We start from the raw sequence: 8296 nt of genomic DNA, 5'->3' as shown, positions 1-8296 counted from the left end.
TCTTAAGTGTGTAAACAAATTGTCAAGTGAGAGGTAGTTTGCATTCGGATCTCAGATGGTTATGGGAATGTGATTGCAAAGAAGTTCATGTAATTTATAATGTGAATTTGTGTTCCTGAACTTGTGATTTGTTCCTAGTTTCTCATATGGGGTGGGAGGTTATGATCTAAATTGCAAGCAAGTTAGTCTTGTCACAAAGTGCTTAGGTAGAATTTTTTGCAGAGGGTTTAGGAAAATATTGGAAGATGCATCTAAGAAGATTGGACCTTAGGGAAACCATAGATCTCTATGATGTCATGGAGACTAAGATTTTTGAGAAGGTTAAAGAAAATTATAGATATGAGATCATGAGAGCTATTTCTTATATACCTACGAATGTGGGTACTGAAGATGGTTATGGGTAATTTGTTAAAGAATTTGAAGTTAATTGATCTAGTGTTGAAGATAGAGTTGGCCAAATGAAAAGATAGGTGGATGACAAAGCTGTACAGGTGGATAGATTTGATGCTCTATTAAAGCATAAGCACAAGATGGATGTTTCTAATTTCTCAAGTACTTTGAACCTTGAAGACCTGATTGATTTGATTGGTGAGTTGGAAGACTACTTTAAGTTAGAAGATATTGGTGATCCACTTAGAGTTGGTTTGGCACAAACTAAGTTGAAAGGACATGCTTCTTTTTTTTGGAAAGAATTGCAATGAGATACAAAAGAGGAAGGTGAAATGAAGATCACTCATGTGAAATTGATGGTGAATAAGTTGAAAGCTAAGTTCATTCCTATTGATTATTGGGTTGAGGTGTTTAAGACATTGCAAAATCTAAAACATAAGGATATGTTTGTGATAGATTACATCAGGGTGTTTTACAAGTTGACAATTCAATTTGAACATAGAGAACTTTCTAAGGAGAAGGTGCCTCACTATATTAATGGTATGAGATTTAATATTCATGATGAGATTGGTATGATGAAGATTGATTCATTTGAGGATGCTTATTAGTATGCTCTGAAGGAGAATGATAAGTTGAAAAGAAGACATAAAGGTCGTTTCTCAGGGAAGGATAAGAAGGATCACTTGGAAAAGGATAAATTGAGTGTCAGAGGTGAACCAAAACCTATTGAGAAAAAGAGAAGGGAAAGCAGAAGTGAATTTAAGGGTACTTTTTTTCATTGTGGAGAAAAAAATCATAGATCTCTTGAATTTTCCCAAAAGGTCGATGATATGAGAGCTCTTGTGGTAAATAAGAATGTGGACTTGGTGAATGAGCCTAAGAAGGGGGAAGATAGCTTGCTAGTTTGACAAGTGTTGTTAGGTAAGGAAGTATTGGACCCTTATCAAAGGAGGAATTTGTTTAGGAATCATTGTAACTCAGCTGGTAAATGTAGGAATGTGATTGTCGATGGTGGTACTACTTATAGTATTATTTCTAAGGAGATGGTTCATAAACTTGGTTGGAAGAGAGTGAGATATCCTTGTCCTTATAGGATTGATTGGTTATGATATTAACATGCTTTATAAGTGAGAGAGAAGTGTTTTATTAAGATTTAGATTGGACAATATGTTGGTCAAATGTTGTATGTTGTTGTGGACATTTGTAGTTGTTAGATATTACTTAGTAGATCTTAGGAGTATGATTACAGGGCTATGCATGATTTTTTCAAGAATGTGTTTATGGTTGAGAAAGGTGGCATGAATTTTCATTGATTCATTTGTAGAATGAGGAACTTAGTAGAAGGAACTTGAGGTTTGGTAACCAAGTTGACCTAAAGGATTTTGAGAGGGTTAGAATCAACGCAGAAAAAAAGATATGTGGTACACCATGAAAGGATGTGAAGAGGTAGACAAAATAGTTTACTGTTGATGGAAGTTGATGGAAGAAGTGGAACTATGGAAAGAGTGTACGAGTTAAAGACTTGGAGGACATGTGCGTAAAGAACCAATTTAGGGTTGATGTGCTAAATCTTGGAAGATGTTCTTCAAATCACTAAGAACATCTTTTCACACTTGGGTTGTCTAATGAAAGAGCATCCTAGGGTAGTTGGTAATCCTATATGTTGGAGTACTTTGGACCTTGGAGTTGGAGAAATTGGTTGAAGAAGGATTGATGCTCGATCATTATGGGTTGTTCTTAGGGTATAGTGTCTCTGGAGGAATCAACAATTAAATGAGCTTGGTGAAGCTTCAGCTCATGCTTGATCATCTCTTGGTGATGCTTGATAGCCATGCTAGCTTGGCAAGGCTTGGCTTGCTTAGTGATTCTTGGGTAGATTGACATGTTTACTAGCTCAGTGATGCCTTGATTGCTCAGTAGTTTTTTTGAAACTCAATCATATGGTTTTTTGAATGGCATTGTGAAAGATTTGATCAACTGACTTGGTACATTCAATATGCATGGAGTGTGATTGTGATGTAGAGTGATTGTAGAGACATTTGCAGATCTAGGTGGGTATTGGTGATTTATCCTATGCATGTTTAATGTTTGTTGTAAGAAAACTTGGGGAATATCATATTTCTTTTAGTTCTAGATGATTCTATTTGCAAGAAGCTGACTTGTGGCCATGTAAGTATAAAATAAGGGCTTGGGTATAACTGTATAGAATTGAGTCAGAGAGTGGGAGAGCAAAGAATCAAGTTTGGAATCTAGAGTTGGAATGTGAAAGAAGATTTAGTAGATGTGGCATAAGAAACAAGGATATTTCTTGGTGGCTTGTAAGGACAAGTTTAGATCTCACTTGACATTTCTCCAGATTGTTGTTGTGTTACAAATCAAGGCTAGCTAAGGTTCGAGTTGGATCTTGAGGGATTTTGTACAATTTTTACTTGCTTTCTTTTTGCCATAACTAGGAAGCCCTTATAGCCTAACACATTGCATGTAACTAGTTGATTTATGAATAAGAGTTGTTTGGGATAAGGTCTTGCATCTTGTGTGGTGTTGTCACTATCTAGTTTCTTGATGGAAACTAGATCACCTCCATTGGGGGTACATTTAGGTTCAAACTACATCAAAAATCTAGTGGACTCCAAGGGTGGTGTACTATTTTGGAATATGATCCATTTGGAGTTATAAATATGTCTTTGCATTTACATTTTTTCTTTGGGAATTTATTGAGTGAACACAACTAATAATAGGTGAGTTTGATTATCATTTTAATATTTTGACAAGGTTCTCTTTGAGGTGGAAATCATGTTCATGAATGATATTTTTTTAATGCATTTTTTTCACAAATCATCAATGACTTTATCTCATCTCCTCCACTATATATTGGTGATATGGGATTTTTGTTTCTTATCAATGATCTTATAGGTTTTCAAGTGCTACCAAAGTATTTCAAGAGTGAAGAGAGTATCAATATGTTGTATGGGTAAAAGCACAGATCTTTGTCACCATTTGTGATATCAAAACCTGTTTTGGTCAAATTTTATTTCTCTATCAAAACTCATTTTTTTTCAAAAAGTAAAAATACCCTTTTATAGATATTAGATCCAATATCATCATTATATAAATTTTTGAGTGTTTTGATTAGTTATAATATGTTAGAATTTCAAAATATTATAAGTCGATATTTCAACATTTCAGAAGGTGCTCACTTAAAAAAGGGAAAAAATAGTAAATCATACCAAAAAAATAAAAAAATAATATTTATCTCTAGAGGAGAGAGTCCTCTTCATGAATATGTAATTTTTTCTCAAGAAGGTGTAGATTTTATTGAGAATTTTTGATGGGAGGAAAAAACTGTTGGCTTCTAAGAAGGTCGAGCTTGAGTACTTATAACAAAGAAAATATAGATAAAAAAAAATTATTTCTTGTTTTGTGCTCAAGATATACATGTCATCTATAAGATATTTTCAAATCAAAACAAAAAAAGATGATTTGCATTTTATTTTTTGACGGGAACTACACCCTATATTTTTTATAGTTAAAAAAGGGACTTCAAAATAAAAGAAATGAATAAATTCTTACTCAAAAAAATTTAAAAAAATGATCGGCATAAATTTCATCCAATTCTACACATTTCATCAGTTTACATCATTTTCAAATTCTAAACACAAATACCATTTTGTTTTGTCATTAATGTACAACTGTCGCATTTTGATATCACGTTTCTTCATAAAAGGTGACACAGGTTTGTGCTTTTACCCATATGCATTTATATTTTGAAGATAAATGATTATCAAGATGCATTATTTTATTTTCCAACAATCTTTCTCCACATAAACATCATATTGAAATTGTTTGATAATTTATTTTTATTGTTGATTATATATAGTCATGTGATCATTGAATGGAAATCCTTAAACAACCATATGTCATATTTGTATAAACTTATAATGGATTTTATCATAGTAAAAATTATGTATTTTTTAAAAATTTAGTAAAAGAGTTCTTAATGGTTTAGGATGACACTCTTGGTACAAATTTGACCTTGTTATATTTTGTGGACCCTAGTCCACTCCTTGTAGTTGATATGACCTCATCTTTCTACATAGATCGATCTTTTTTTGTCTATTGTTCCTAATCTTGTCCAACCTTAAGTGTCAACAATGTGCTTGAATCTATTGAAAAAAAATTGCATTGGTATGAAAAGTATCTAAAAGTGGATCTTGTATGCACCCTAAAATGATCGCCTAGAGTATGGGGCCCCATTATTCAATTTATCAATTTATCAATTTCTTGAATCAATGGTTTGCAATATTTTATTAAATCAATTTAAATCAATTTCCTTGATCAAATTCAATTATTTCAATACTTTCTAAGGTTGATCATTTTAGCCCATGTCTTATTTAGTTAAAAGAAAATCTCCCTTTTAATTAAATAAAATAAGTCCCCATTTAATTAAAAGAAAACCTCACTTTTAATTAAATAATTCATCCACATTTAATTAATTAAGAGAAAAACCTGTCTTTTAATTTAATTAAATATTTCCTATTTATTTAAAAGAACGTGCTCCCTTTTAATTAAAGAAATCCCCACTTGAAGAGGAAATAAAATAAATAAAAATTAAAAATTTCTCTACACTTAAATGCACATATTTCTAAGTGGGATTCCATTTAATTCTTTTCCTATTTTCTCATTGGTGAATCTTTATTTCACATGGATCATTTTTTCTCCACCCTTGATTAAATATTTTTACCTCTTAATCTTGATCATCCAATCTTCTTTATAAGGGAGAACCCTCTCCTCATTTTACACACACACACACACTCTATGCTATTGTTATGCTCCAAGTTTGGAGAGAAATTTTTGAAGGAGTTTGAATACTAAAGCTTTTTGTGGAGAATTTTTATCTTCTAATCTTCTTCTCTCATGCATTCGTGGCTTCCATTATAATATCTCATCAATACATTTTCATATTAGCTTAGATCTTGCATTGGTAGATTAGATTTTGCATGGTTATCATATAGATTAGCTTTCATCTTCATTTGCATGCATATTAGATCTTTGAATATCTTATTTTATGGTGTACTTGCATGGATGCAAACTAGGTCAAAATTGAGGGCCTTCATTACAAACCTTTGCACTCCATGAATAGAGAGCTATGAGCCACCATTCGAGACCTCATTCTTGAGAAATCTTGGATATAATGACTCATAGAGGTGTGCTCACATTTTAAGCACACATTTTTGGCAACCACCGTGGGGTAACCCACCTTTTCTTGCTGATTTTGGACATTTTTTAGATCTAACCCCCTTGTACGGATTTGTTTGGAGATGAAAAACCCTAGATCTTAAAGATTTGATCATATCTCCCAAACAGCTTTTTTTTTGGTCTAAATTTTGTTTTACAAGTTGTCAACAAATCAGAGAAGCTTCAATGAAAGTTTTAGATTTTTCTAAGGTATTTTCTATCTTTTATAATTTTTTCTTGATTTTTCATGAAAAACCATTTTAGGGTACAAATTTGCACGTTGTTTGGAATTTTAATTTTTTTTGGAAATGTCTCTAAATTTGAAATAGGGTTGGTTCTTTATGTTTTTATTTTAGATATCATATTAAGGCTCAATAATTTGATTTGCAAAAAATGGTCTATTTTGAAAAAATGGCTCCCTAAGGCACAAATGAAAAGATATTTTCAAAATTCTAATGTTTTTGGAAAGATCTTTGAGTTTTGATAGGGATCTCTTTCTTGCATTTAGGGTTTTGGATTCAAATTCATATCATATAGGTCCAATCTTGATGACTAGGTCAAATATCAATATTTAAAAAGGTCATTTAATGAATAGCTTGCATTTAATTTTCACAATGGATCAATGCACGATGTGAGCTTTCATTTGGATTATTTGCTAATTATTATCACTTTTAGAAATAAGATTTTTAGATCTAATCCTAGTTTTGCATAAGTTCAATATATATTGCATATCTTGTGTTTGCTTGTTTTGCTTGTTGTGAGCAAGCATCCAAGCATAAACAAAATGTACAATAGAGAATAGATGCATTGCAAGGATTATCAAGTATTTTGTTGGATCTCTATAATATTTGGATTTGGAACTAAAATAAACATCTCATGTGTTTGGCTTGAGTGCTTTTACATACTTTCATACATTCACACTTCATTTGGTACTCTAAAATTGGATCTAGATTTGCTTTCACACATCTGTGTTTTACATAATAATTGGGCCCTATGAACACTATTTGGAAAATCTTGAGAGATTGATCTTCATTTGATTTCTTTATATGCAAAGCTCCTCTTGACAATAGATCCCCTTGTAGGCAAGGAAGGATATTTGTTATTATCTCACTATTCTACTTGGATTCATCCTCAACATCCATTAGTACTCTCTCTTTTGAGATTGGTGGTGTTTGTTGTTAGATTTTTTTAAAATTTGGACAAGTGATTTCATATTAGTGTGTCAAAGAATTTTTTTTTCTATGTTTAGGTAAGGTGAAGAGGCTAGAGGAGTATGCTTTGTTCCTTTTTGGGCACATTAGAAACTTAGAACCCTTGAATCCATACCAAGTCTCTATGTGGTACAACTTTGTGAGTCTCTCATGATTAAAGAGGGTTAATCGTAATGGACATTCCCTTTATTGGGTCAACCACATGGATAGAACCTCAAGTGGTAGTAGCTTTGTTGGACTATCAGATCTCCTCAGCATCTCTGATTGATTAAATTCTTAGAATATGTCAAAACCCTAGTGTGCTGAGATTGGATTTTACCCACTCTAGATTGCAAAAGCTATAGAGTTGAACATTACTAAGAACCATAGTGCTACCAAATTTTCTTTTCTAGGACTATGTGCATGATTGGAGAATATTTTGAGAACATACATAGTAGTGGTTCTAGGGATTAGATTGATACTATGACACTATTCTTGTTCATGTGCAAGGTTGCTTTGTCCCTTGCTCATTATTTGAAGACATTTTCTTGAAATCCCTGATTGTTGTCTTGTGTGCCTAGTTCATGATTAAAAATCTATTGATACACCTAGTTGGACAATTAAAATGAACAAAATCTGAGTTCTTGAGTCAAGATTTTATGATCAAACTACTTTTTTGTCCTATTATTTCCAATTTTCTTAGGTTGATCTAGTTCAGATTAGGCTACTTACCCCATTGCTAAAAGCTTTTTTGCACCTTGGGTTATTCTTCTTTGACCCCTTGAATTAGTAATCATTGATTTCACAAGTGAGCTTGTTTGGAGTTGGTGAGTTAGAGACCATCCTTGTTGAGAAAGATATACCTTGGGTTCTTTGATATTATACTTGGAGAGTCTTAGTAATCTCTTGTCCATCCACTTTCATCAAAATTCAATTTTAATTAATTAAAATTTGGTTAAATCATTCTCTTGGTCCATATGTGCTAGCTATTCACCCAAATTTGTGGTCACCTTTGTGTCAGTGTTGGTTTATGCCTATAGCAAAATTCTATTTCATCATCTCTTTCTTGGACAAGTGAGTGCTTCTACGATCCTGGTTTGGTACCAACATTTCTTAGGGTTATCCTATCAACTAGTACCTTTTCTTTCATGCTAGTTACAACAAGATATCAAGTATATCAAGGAAAGTAACCTCAAGTTGTCTTTAAACAATTACCTTTAGTTCAAACTCGTCGAAGATGTAAGGGAAAATAAATTGTCTCTATTCAATCACCTATGAGTATTCCAAAAGCTTTGTTTGACCCTAGTGGTGATCTTATTGATTTGACTACACCCTTAGCATCACCTCATTCAGATATGGATATGAGTTTTACAAGAGCTCCACACAAGAATAATCAAAGTAGTGAGTATTATGTTGACCTTTTGAGTGGTAATCCCACTCGTGGAAGTAGACCAACCTCACCCCTTATTGAGGATAGGTAT

This window comes from Cupressus sempervirens, chromosome 8 (assembly GCF_028749045.1).
Source record: "Cupressus sempervirens isolate cs-2001-9-10 chromosome 8, ASM2874904v1, whole genome shotgun sequence".
NCBI lineage: Eukaryota > Viridiplantae > Streptophyta > Pinopsida > Cupressales > Cupressaceae > Cupressus > Cupressus sempervirens.
Note: the sequence above shows the minus strand (reverse complement) of the source record.